We start from the raw sequence: 12,549 nt of genomic DNA, 5'->3' as shown, positions 1-12,549 counted from the left end.
CCATAATCCCTATCGTCATAGCAGTAGGTTCGTTACCTTTAATTGTCGGTGCAAGCTGTTTTTAGTAGGGCCCGACCGATTTATCGGCGAGCCGATTAAATCGGCCGATTATAGCCCGTTTGAGAATAATCGGTAATCCGCCAAAACTTGCCGATTGTCGCCGATATTTTCAGAAATAAAATGCAGGGAATAAGACTTGGTTTTACTTTGAAAATGTTCCCCCATTTGAAAAGATCCCCCGACATTAGGTTATTTATCCTGTAGAGGGCGCATCCAACTGCATCCACTAACCACCTCACAGCAGAGTGACTGATCTGCAGCAGGACACGCTCAGCCATAGCCTTGTCACTCACACACATCACACAGCTCATTAACAACTTGATTAACTGTTAACTGTCTCAAAACCAGTGTTGCTGCTGGCTTTTTTTTTCTTTTTTTTTACACCGCGGTCGGGTTGTGAATTAATTAATTAATGCTCGTGACTCCGGCCGTGTTGGGTCCGAGATTCAACAAGCCAGTCGGGTTTTACAGTTATTACCGGCAGTACAGTAGCTACGCCCGTTTATCAATAAACACAGTGGATGAGGAGGGTGAGTGACTGAGCTCAGGCTGTGTAGACTGGGGGGCGGGGGCGGCGGCGGTGCGGGTCTCTGACTGCAGCGAAAAAAGGCTACAGAATATAAGTTATATTATTGAGTATTTAGTAGTATTATGTAACACAACCTCTGCCATGCTAAGGAATGGCTTCTCTGTAATACATTCTATTGGTGGTAGTGGGGGTTCCGATGAGCAGGAAAAGTGGGTGTGGCTATTTTTTTCCACCAAGGAGTGTTTTGGCTGAAAAACTAATGTTTGCGGTCAACTCAGAATCATGAAAAACCTCTAGTTTGACCCCTCACAAGTTACTTAAGGCCAAATTTAACATTTTGGAATTTTCGCAAAATCTGCACAGGTACCCCAACTTTGAGTAGTTTTTTAGGGGGTTTCCCACTGGAATTGAATTTCAACATTTTATTACATGATATTACACACCTTCCTAAACACAATGGTGAAGAAATTTATTGGTAATGATTTACTTCCCAGATTTTCATAGGTTTCCAATGGGGAATAATGTGGAAAAAGACCCCTAAAGACCCCTAAAGGTCAGCCACCAAAGTGGTTCCACGTCTGAAATTAAACCTTGGGGTATGTAGATGAAATGCTGAAAGTTTCATGCTTTAGTCACTAAAACGCACAATTATTTTGCTTATCTGCCCCACTATGTATATAGCTCTGAGCAGCTCGTGGCTCTGCTCCGCCGTTCTATAAATAGCTTGCACCGACAATTAAAGGTAACAAACACTGCTATGACTATAGGGATTATGGCAATGGGCCAATTTGCCAAAATGTTGAACTATCCCATTAAAGGTTATAGCTACAACTTTTTCATCAAAAGGATTAATTTTTTTTTAAATAATGCATCCACAGAATGTCTAGAGGGGTGCAGAATAAAAGTATTAATTTTACTGAATTTTCTAAAAATAGTATATAAATAATTGTTTAATAAATTTTGGCGGGTCCGAAATATATAAATATTTACATCTGGTTAAATTGGCAATGTCGGCATGGAATGATCTCTGTGGCAACAGCATTAGAATGTTGATGTCATGTGTCTATAGTGACGTCACGGTGCGTTCCACCTGGCCGCCGCCATGCTGGGTACCGAACACTGAGTTAACCTCTATTCAGATCAGTGCAGCCACATCCTCTCTGACCAGAAATGACTGCTGCCTGATGTAGTTTGGATATGGATATTTCTCATTTTGATGGCCTTGCCTTGAAAGCACACACCATTTCTGCTGAGACGATCTTTGACAGCGCGGTGCGCCGCTCTCTCTCCCGTTAACAGTTAATCTAGCTCACCCAGCGGACCTCTCTCTCTCTCTCTCTCTCTCTCTCTCTCACTGTCTCTCCTCCAAATACACGAAAAGCCAAATCAAATCAGAAATGCGTAGCCCACTTCTTTTTAACTCGCAGACATTTATTTTCATAAAGTAATAAAATATCTGGACATTTTGCCATCGTTAACATTGAGACAAAAGGCTGCAGGAATGGAAGAAGAATTCGGCAAATCATCTTATAACGCAAAAAGTCACAACAAACAGGTTTTGCACAATGGTTTGCACAGATAAGTCTTAAAATATGTGCAACACCTTCTCATCACAATCCACACCATCTACACAGTTACGTTATCAGCGGTTATTAAAACCCAACTCATCAGGACGCGATGACCACCACTCACATTAAACAAACCGTTAACAATTAATAATCCACACTCAAACCGAGGCAACAATAGTGTTAACTGTACTCAACAAGCTGTTATTACAAGGTTTACAACAGATATGACAGACAACCTGGGCCGTGTGTGTGCGATAAGAAAGGGGAGAGGGAGGGAGGGAGAGAGGAAAAGTAGGTAAAAACCTGCCAGCTGCTAGCTGTTAGCTACCGTAGCTCAGGCGTCGGTCTCCCGTCAGGTAAAAGCTGCCGTTTATTCCTCAAATGAAGCTCATGTTGAGGCTCTCGGGTACAGTTATCCATCACTGCTGTTGAATTAGCCGCTAAACTGCTGGACGCTAAAACCGAGGGGGCGTCTGTGTGTTTACAATTCACGAAAGCAACGTGAACGTACGTGCCGCTCACACTCAGTAGAGTGAGGCAGCCTCCCTTGGTGTACATGTCTCCCAAGCTGTTTAATGACGGTAAAAAATGAAACAGAAAGTAAATATCCTGCATAGTTTCTCTTTTCTGTGCTGCGCTGATCAGAGCGGCGTCCCTACCTAGTGTATTTTACTTAGCAACGATCTGTTATTAAACAGGAATAACAGACTGTTAAATGCAAAATCAAGATGTAAATAAATATCAGAAATATCAATAAATTATCGGAATACGACATTCAATAGTGCCATGTAATAAAAAAAGGTTTATCCACTATTTTTGTGAGATTTGATGTCACAGCCATGGATGTATTATAGGTCACAGCCCATAGACTGCCTTTGGAAGTCGGTACCCAAGATGGCGCTGTGACCGGCTGCGAACGCTGTGTGACGTCACGTGATATCTATCTATTGCTGTAACTGGCAACCAGTAAAATCTCTCGGCCTTTTGACTAAGATCAAGTGTAGTATCTGTTCTTATCAGTTTAATATCTGATACGTCCCCTACCCGGGGACCATATATTAAATAGATTTTTGGAACAGGGAGATGGAATAGGGGCTTGCTCCGTCCACTCCACGCATCGACCTGGTATTGCAGTATCTCCAGGAACGGTGCACCAAAAAAAAAAAGAAAACAGTAAAATGGAAGGTTGGAGCAAGAGCAGGCAGTGTGAGTTCTACACCTACTGGCCAGGAGGAATTAAACTTGTAGCTATCACCTTTAAGGGTGCACTCACACTAGGCAATCGTACCGTGCCCAAGCACGTTTGCCCCCTAAAGTCCGGATTCTATTGGTAGTGTGAGTGCAAGCGTTCCGTGCCTGAGCACGGTACACTTCCCTGGCCCGGCACGGTTGGGAGAGGTGTGCTTGGGCACGGTGTGCTTGGGCACGGTACGCTTGGCCAGGAATGCACACACGTAATGCGCTGCGGGCTCGTTCTCCACCACGTGTCTGCAACCGCGTGTAAACAGTCACTTAACGATTACGTCGCACCGTAAACATCGCTAGTTAACGTCACTTTGATTAAACTTCAAGATAACCATGACAACCGGTCAGCATCCGCCATGTTGGTATATGAACGTGATGACATATGTGTCGGAGGCAACCGTGCTTGAGCAGGCTTGGGTTCGAGGCAGTGTGAGTGCGGGCCAGTGGGGGACAGGGGAGGGGGGACATTCGGGCTTCAGCACGGTACGGATCAACTGGCCCTAGTGTGAGTGTGCCCTAAGTTAGGGTAGGGTTTGAGGCCAAAAAAAAAAATAAATCAAACTTTGTCACCAGAATTAACTGAATACCCGGCTCCAGCAGAGCATGTAGCCGCTGTGTGGAACAATCAGAGTCATTACAGGGCTGAGCTCCACCATGTATGCATCCTGAGGAACCGGCTAAAGTCGAGTGATTGTCAATCAGGTTAACAAGTGAACAGAAGTGTTGTGTATTTAAGTCATCTGTGTCATTCAGAACCTGGGAATGTGTTGGCTAATGCCGCCTCCTTGTTGCTGGAGGGATGCAAACAATTGGGCGAGCAGATTGTTTTCTGTGCAAAAAATTGGCATGGGAGGACACACTAAAACAAACCCACAGATAACAATTTGCCAGAAACAAAATGGGAGCAGAAATCACTGATTCATGCTGTAAAACTGTTTTTGAGTCCATCTCCAAAATCCATGTTGTATCTGAGTTTTTTTTATTTATCTATTTTTTTTATGGTTGCACACTCGGAGCGGTGTTCAACATTTTAAAAGTCTTCACGTCGACTGCTTTACAAACATGCCGCTTGGCAGCTGATCTTATATATATTTTTAAAAAAATCATAAAAACCAGAATCACCAGAACAGACTCCAAATCAGTCAACACCAGCAGCAGCAGCAGCTGTAGCATCACTGCAGCATCCAGAACTATCTCCTCAAATACCAAAAGGCTGCATGTTAATCACAGATATCAAAGTATACACATTCACTTCATTTTTTTTGTTTTATGGATTATCCCACAACATCAGATTTAAGATCTAAATTTAGAGTTTCCGCTGCTGTGTAAACAAACACCGTGCAGCATCACAGTGACCATGACAACTACTGTATCACATCAGCCGTTTGACTCAGGATGTTAAAGGGAACGGTAAACATTAGCTCGACTCCCCGGACTCCTCAAGATAAACCACCATTAGATGCTGAGTTCTATTTGGCTTGATCAGCATCACCACACATCAAACACACACACACACACACACACACCTCCAGCCACTTAAGACGAGCTCTTACTAATAGTTGCATCATTACCAGAGATTAATTAAACTAAGCACTACATCAAGCCAAGTCTTTCCTAGCGCTCAAAGTCGGTGCATTTCTGTCTCAAAAATGGTCTTTGCGATATTTTCCAAATTAAATGTGTAAGCTGTAGTATGGCTGTTTTGTTACCATCACTTGAATCAATGCACTATGGGGAAACACAGGTTAACATGAAGTGTGAAAGAGAGAGGGAGGGAGGGAGGGAGGGAGGGAGGGAGTCTCGGTGGCATCGACTCGGAGCATATTTGAAGGCAGGTTGTGAGGGGGGGGGGGGGGGGGCTGCAGCATCTTTGATCACAGAGCATAGGAGACGGCACCATGTCAACAGTTTACACTCATCCATGTCAGCTGTCCCCTGTGGGCAAAAGGATTAAAGCCACAGCATCTCTGATAGAGCAGAGCAGACAACACAGCCGGTGTCGGGCCTGAAGGAGAGGAGAGGAGAGGAGAGGCGCTCGGCTCCCATGTCACACCGCAACCTTAAATCCAGACACTACGCACATGAATAGCAATTTTGTGGTACGTTATACCTGCAGTTTAAATGAAACGCTACATACAAAGAGTTTTGGTTTTGGTTTCCCCCCCCCCCTCATAGGACACAAACGGCTTCAAAAACACCTACAGAACAAACAGCATGTGCAGAATCATTTTCCCTTTTTCATTGCCCTGAGGGCAGTTAAATCATCTAAACCACCATTAAGCCCTGCTATTTGTTCCATAATATCACACTCAACAACAAGGCAAGAACCCCAGAGAGCCCTTGAAAAACAGCAGCCTAACAACAGCCACAGGAGCGTTTAACGTGCATTAGTCATTGGGGGATAGAGTTAAAATATCAATCTCATCGGCAGCGTTGGCAGCAGGTATGTGAAGGATGGCCGGGCTGGCCTGTCCATGTCACCGTGGAGGAGTATTATGGGCTGGATGAAGCTATCAAACAAATACAGGCTGAGCTGCAGTCTCTGTAATTCAGGTAAACAAAGAGAGCTCTAAAAAGCGTATAATGTGCTGTTGGTAAAGTATTTCCAGCCTCGTGTAGCTCTCAAAGCTCTGCACTTGCAAGAGATTAGGGCTGGGGAGAAAATCGGTACAGCACCGTATTGCGATATTTTGTACGACAATGTTGTATATACGACACGGACTTCTTAGCAAAAACAGATGTTAAAGGGACAATGAGGAGTTTGCTTTTGGTAGAGTCTCATATTAAAGCAAAAGTAAGCGACCCGGTCATTTTGGCTAACTTCTTGTCAACCGATGGAGTTAGCAGTCCCCGCCCTCGTCCCTACGTCACCACATTCACGCGCATCCCTTGGCTGCACACACAGAGAGGACCGCCCCTTTATGCCGTTCTCTCTCCTCATTGGATAAAGGTTGTAGGATACAAGGAAAGTTTTCTCCTCGGCTTACAGCAGAGCAGAGTGACTGACAGACCCGTGTTTCAGACCAAACACTCTATATAAGTGATTGCTGTCGGAAAATAAGACTTATATTAACACAAACAATCCGCTTACTTCTGCTTTAATGTCGATGAATCTACGTTACCCACACTTGTTAATGGGTCCATTTTCGATAAATATATCGTTTTGTCTCTATAGTTATTTTGTTATTATTATTTAGTGGTCGACTCGCGCAGCATTTCCTAGTTTCGGTGTCACGGACGCTGCCTGGCGGGTTAGGGGGATAACGCAACAGAATCACCGTTTATGGTCGGAATTACCACGGTATCTGATCGTCTTAGAAACCTTTGACTTTCATTCTTGATTTGAAAACATTCTTTTCGCTTTCATCCGTCTTGCTCCGGTCCAAGAATTTCACCGTGCGAGAGAGGTTGTTAGAGTGGAGGCTCATGGGAAATGTAGGGGCTGTCCAATACGAACGCGTAAATTTTTGAAACCGTGTGTTTCTCTGCACTGTTTGGCCTTTCATCAATGTAACCGCAGTTACGTCTACTATATTTTTTTATTTCAATTAAATTACAGGTAGACCGCTCGGTTCATTGTAAAACATTAAGTTATTGTTACATCCGGTGTTATCGGTGGCAGCTGCCTCTGTGACGAGCTGCTGCTGTTCCCGGTCGGCTGCTCCCACAACATCGGAGGAAACAGGCGTCATTTGGATAAACTAACCACAAACTGGGGATCTACACAGTTAGATTCTCTCCTGAAAAAATATTAAAACGTAATAAAGTGACATTAACAGCTACAGCGGAAATTAAAACAGCTTTTAGCTGCTTTACCACTGTTGCTTGGAGCGAATCACATATTCAGTACAGTACATAGTACAGTCATTAAATATCCGCACATGTACCTACATCCTCATGCACTTTAGGTTGAATATATGTATTTCTTATACATAAATACTTGAATATGAATCTTGTTATTTAAACCAGTTATAGTTCTGTGAAACAATTTTCTTGAGGGATGCACTTTTTGTTTTAATTATATGATGATTTGATATGTCAGTGCTTTTGATTTATTAATTTCATATGGTAAATGTTTGACCTATAAGTGTCTTTTGCTGCTGTTTTTTATTTACAGCAAATGACCACAAATATTTGTGTGATATGAAAATAAATGAAAAGTTGAAGAGTCAGAGCTTTTGTTTTCTGTTATAGATAGACCAGAGCCTATTGTGTTAAATATAAAAATATCAGGGGTGCAAACTCATCAGGGGTAAAAAAAAAGGTGACCAGATACCGACCCCCTAGGGGGGGCTCCCCCGAGGAATTTTATGTAAAAACCAACTTTAAAGGTGAATTTACAGTCAATTTTAGCATGAGACTAGGGTCCAGATTTACTCAGGTTTGCACAGCTTTTGCTCCTGTTAAACCTGCACAATCTGTCTCTCTGTGTTTGGTTTTGAAATATGTGAAGGGGGTCTTCAGCCTATGCAGGTTTAGCATGTGCAAAACTTGGAGAATCTGTCCCTTGATGTCCATCAGATGAACCTTGCAAACCTTGCCTTCAAACTAAATAAAATTGAATACAGACTGATTGGTTCATTGTGAAACATTTATTTATTGATGTAAATATGTTTTCTGTACGTAGGCTATGCTCCGAGGCAGCGCTGCTCTTTCTGTCCAATAACACACATGAAGCGTAAAAGTGCCATAGGCTACATAAAACATATTAAGCGGCAATATGTATTTAAAAGATGTTCAAGCAAACGGTTCGGTTCACGGTTTTGTGGTCATGGTTTTCGGTTCGGTTTCGTATACTTTGATCGTTGGGAAAATCAATCATGTCTTGTATATTCAGGTTAAAACTTAAAGAATGAGGCAGTGTGACATCTGATACATTATAGTGACAGTCTGAGGTTAAAAGTAGATGAGATTCTGGCTGCAAGAGAGGAGACATGATAGTTCCAACATGTTTTAATTTATTGGGCAAAGAAAGTTATCTAACAAATGCTAAGAACAATTAGATATTCACTGAAATATATAACCTATATTTATTAATTGTGGTTCTTACAAAAAATATATCTTATAAAATATAAAAGCTAAAATGTCTCTTAAAGCTCTGCCCCTTTAATTAGTGCATACAAAATAATTTAACTTTAGCCTACTACTTTTACAACCACATTATTTACCAGCAACATAAAGTGAAACAGAGGCAGAGGTGTCCTGCAACAGTCAGTCAACCTCCTCCTCCTCCTCCTCCTCCTGCTGCTGCTGCTGCTGCACAGGTCGCACTGGAGCTAGTCTCGCTCGCCAGACCCTCCTCCAGAGAAGAGGGAGACACTGGAGCTAATAAATGCTAAACGCGCTAATCGCTAATTGGCCGCGATCGCGATCATCACACACACGCGGTTCCATACAGCAGACCTATACAGCACTGCTGGCGCATCTTCTTGCTCCGACTCTTTCACTCGCCATGCTCAAAAAGTCGCGTTAGTTAGTCTGTATTAAAAGTGAAGCTTCAGGTGTGTATTGCTGGACAGAAGAGGACCGCTGCCACCACTCGTTGTCATCCAGATAAGGTGCATGCGCCTCGCCTCGCCGCGCCTCGCCGGACCCCCTCCCCCCCCTCTCAATTTTTTTTTTATTGCGGATTTACACGAATCACACAAATGACCAATTTGGGATCCAAAACGGCGAATTTCGCCGAAAGGTGACAAGTTTGCACCCCTGAATATGAATATATCAGTTATCGGTATCGGCAATGAGAAGCAGGAAATTATCGGGTATCGGTTGAAATTTTTCATATCGTGTCGTGCATCACTAACTCCAAACAAAGGTTTCCTGAGCCGGGTTCAGACTGCTGACCTGACAGCTGTGTTCTCATTTACTCAGATGCACCTGTAGCTGTAGAAAACAGTCCACTGTAAATGAAGACTAGATATGGGTTTTCTATGATGTGTTAAATGACTGTAGCAGAGCCACATGCTCTGGGGACAGGCTGAACAGGGATTAGATTCTCCTGCCGTCGGGGGGTTCACCGCCCCCACATGAGGCCTCTACAGGTTGCTACGACACCATACCATAATATCCAATATAAAACTAAAGGATTAGTTAGGGCGGTAGATGAAGTAATTTATTATTTGTACCCATCCACAATGTGGAAATTTAGCCCATGAATCAAAGAAATGTTTATGGAGGTCATAGAGCTGAATAATTTCCTTATTAATAACACAGCTCAGAATAAACGACACTACCTTCATGATAATGAAGGGCGATGTCAGGCGATGTCACAGAGGATCAGTGTGGCTCAGTGCTGCATTTTTCATGGTTCCAACAAATATTCAGCTCTGGCACCCAGGACCTTAAGGCTTTTCCAACTCAAGGTAATGATTATTATTATCATTCAGTGTTGTGTTCAGCGGCGGCGAATATCGCTACATTTTTTTTTTTTTTTTAAGACGTTAGTTTAGGCGGCAGCTCTTTGTTGTTAAGGCGGCCGCCTTAACAGGAAAGCGCTGCGGGAAACCCTGATCATTAGAAGGATATTGTTGGTTTGATTAGATGTTTGAAACTGAAGAGGAATCTAAATATAAGTATTATCTTATAAAGAGAGTTATTATCAATCATTTTACTGTTTCACTCAAAGCATTACCTTTTTAACCTTAAAAGGTACATTGTGTAGGAATTACTCCCATCTAGCGTTGTGGTTGTATATCTCAAGCAACTCAATCGTATTTTTCATGCTGCATTCACCTGAAATTGGGCAGACGGCAGACGGACGACAGCCGCTACACGTAACGGCATAAACAAGCCTCTATGTAAACAAGTGGTCCGCCAGGCAAAACAATACACGTGACAATATGTTGTCATGGCGATGTCTTATTGTTGACCTGACCCACGTTTTACCGGCTTTCTCTCCACTTCTGTGACTAAAATGACATCTGGTTTGTTAGCAACGGCCATCTGCCTGACTGCAGGTGAATGCAGCATCAGTGTAACGCTCCATTCCTCCTCACTGCGTTACCGCGGTGACTTTTCACAGACGCCACCTCGACCTGAACCGACAGCTCCGGTGTCTCCGCTGAGTTTCCGTGGTTTCCTACCGTCACGCTGCCACTGAACGTAAAAACATGGCGACACAACATGGCAGCCAGCACCGAGCTTACCCACTCCATGTAGTTATGAATGATATGAACGGCTAATTCAGAGCTGAAAGGAACACTTCAGTTTGTTGATGGGGGGATTACTGATTAATGAAAAACATACTTTTGAACCAAATAATCGATTTTCGTGAACAGATAACAGGAGAAGTGTCCCTTTAAAGCGATAGTTAAGTTTTTGAAGTGGGGATGATGAGGTACAAATGGCTCCTAAGTATAATATGTGTAGTAGACAGCGCTCTGCTCTCCTCCAGTTAGCTATACCACAGCTCATAGTGCTGGGCAGAGATACAGGAGATAAACAGCTGTGAACAGACCCAACTAACAGTGAATTTTCGCTGTCCCATCTCAAAATATACACTTTTTTTAAATAGTGCATTAAACTGGTCAGAAAAAAGCAGTTTATCGGGACTGACCACCTCACTCAGGATTCCTGTGCAGGCTGTGCGATGCCCTGTATCACTCAGTTTTGCTCAGTGGTGCATGGAAGAGGCAGAGTGAGTTGATGCACTGTAAAAAATAAAAAAAATAACCACTTAAAAACAACTGAACTATCCCCTGATAGTTGAATGGAACAGCAGGAATCTCTTTATATTTCAAATATCACTGATATGAGAGAAGTTCAGTTTATGTAAATGCAGTTAACAGGGGGAAAGTGAACTTAGCTCACTAGTACTTTAGCAGCTCCACAACACTGAATGTGAAAACTAGCTAGCTGCAACACCAACTTCCCAGTAGAGTGTGCACTTTCAATTCAACAATGTGTTTAACCGCTGCATCACCTCCATGAGCCTAATGAAGGCCACGTTACCTAATTGGGTGGTGAAATAAAGTCAGCGTTGCTATATTCTTCCACCCTGCTTTACACTGGGACAGTACAGTACATGCATGCTTCATGGTGGCTGGTAAGGGAGAGGAAGCACCGCTCATCCTTGTTTTCTCAGCTACTCCTTTAATTAGGAGGAGAGTGAAGGCATATCATTAAATGCACTAATTAGACAGACTACAGTCTAAACAACTTTTATGTTATTCTGTCGAAATTCGTAGCAGCAGCACTGATGCAGAGTCGTTATGTATTTGAGAAACGTACAGTATGGAGGGAGAGACAGCTGCTGTCTCATCTGCAACATATAGAGCCAAGTGTCATACACAAGGACATGTGCTCAGTTTCCTGTTTTACTTCTGCTTATGACAAACATATGTTCAAAATTATTCATTTTACTGTACTTTAGAATGTTATTAGATGTTAAACAGTCCTTCCAGAGTGTTTTGTGGTTGTGGAAAAACATCTTTGGTTATGCGGCAGGTTTTCTCAAAAAATGCAACAATTATACACAGTACAATGTAGTGCATATATTTATGCAGATGTATAGGATGAAATTGACAGACTTTGCTAACATTGAGGGAACTTGCAAAAACTGTGGGAGCTGGCAAAATATGCAATTTGATGAAAAAGATTTTTTTTTAAAGTGATTCCCCCAACACCCTGTTCTAACTTCTGTATCTTTAGGGCTGGCATGGATGCACGCATACAGCTGTCACCAACATAACATCCCTTTGTCCAAATCACTTAAACAATTCAATATTTCCACATGCAGCATAAACATTATTATATTTATTGTCTCTCGCACACACATGATTTTGTGTATCTTCTTGCGCAATGCAATGACATTTCATGTTGTGTAATTAGGGGAACATGGGGTTAATGGCTGCTCCTATGTGAAGTAAACATGTAAAATTTTCCATCTTTCTGCAAAGATATATGTGACTTTTTTGCAACTGAAATGTGGACCCGTTTCTCACATTTTGCATGTGCAATTTTTGTGGCGAAAGTGCGGTATCTTTGAAAAAATGCATCGATCAGCCTGTCTGTCTCCTTCTAGATACTGGTGGTGGTAACAGCAGTGAAACCAGGTTGGGGGTGTCTCTCTCCCCCATCTCCCTCTCTCTATCTCTCTGAAACAGTGCAGCGTAGAGACGGAGGACGCGGAGCTTGATCTTGAGAGTG

At 42.7% G+C, this 12,549-nt stretch overlaps 1 protein-coding gene and 1 non-coding gene across 2 annotated transcripts in view; one reads left to right on the top strand and one right to left on the bottom strand.

Moving 5' to 3' along the window:
- The window catches only part of ca16b (carbonic anhydrase XVI b), a 178,367-nt gene that overhangs the window by 129,439 nt on the left and 36,379 nt on the right, over positions 1-12,549 (bottom strand). The gene's annotated exons all lie outside the window — the stretch shown is intronic.
- LOC146987829 (U2 spliceosomal RNA) lies at positions 3,129-3,316 on the top strand. Its single transcript, XR_015035945.1, has one exon. It is a non-coding gene; the product is annotated as a U2 spliceosomal RNA (small nuclear RNA).

Source organism: Trachurus japonicus, chromosome 5 (assembly GCF_045865225.1).
Source record: "Trachurus japonicus isolate A0001 chromosome 5, Traja_1.0".
In the NCBI taxonomy this organism is placed as follows: Eukaryota; Metazoa; Chordata; class Actinopteri; order Carangiformes; family Carangidae; genus Trachurus; species Trachurus japonicus.
The sequence above is the reverse complement of the archived record's forward strand: the minus strand, read 5'-3'. Positions and strand labels throughout refer to the sequence as shown.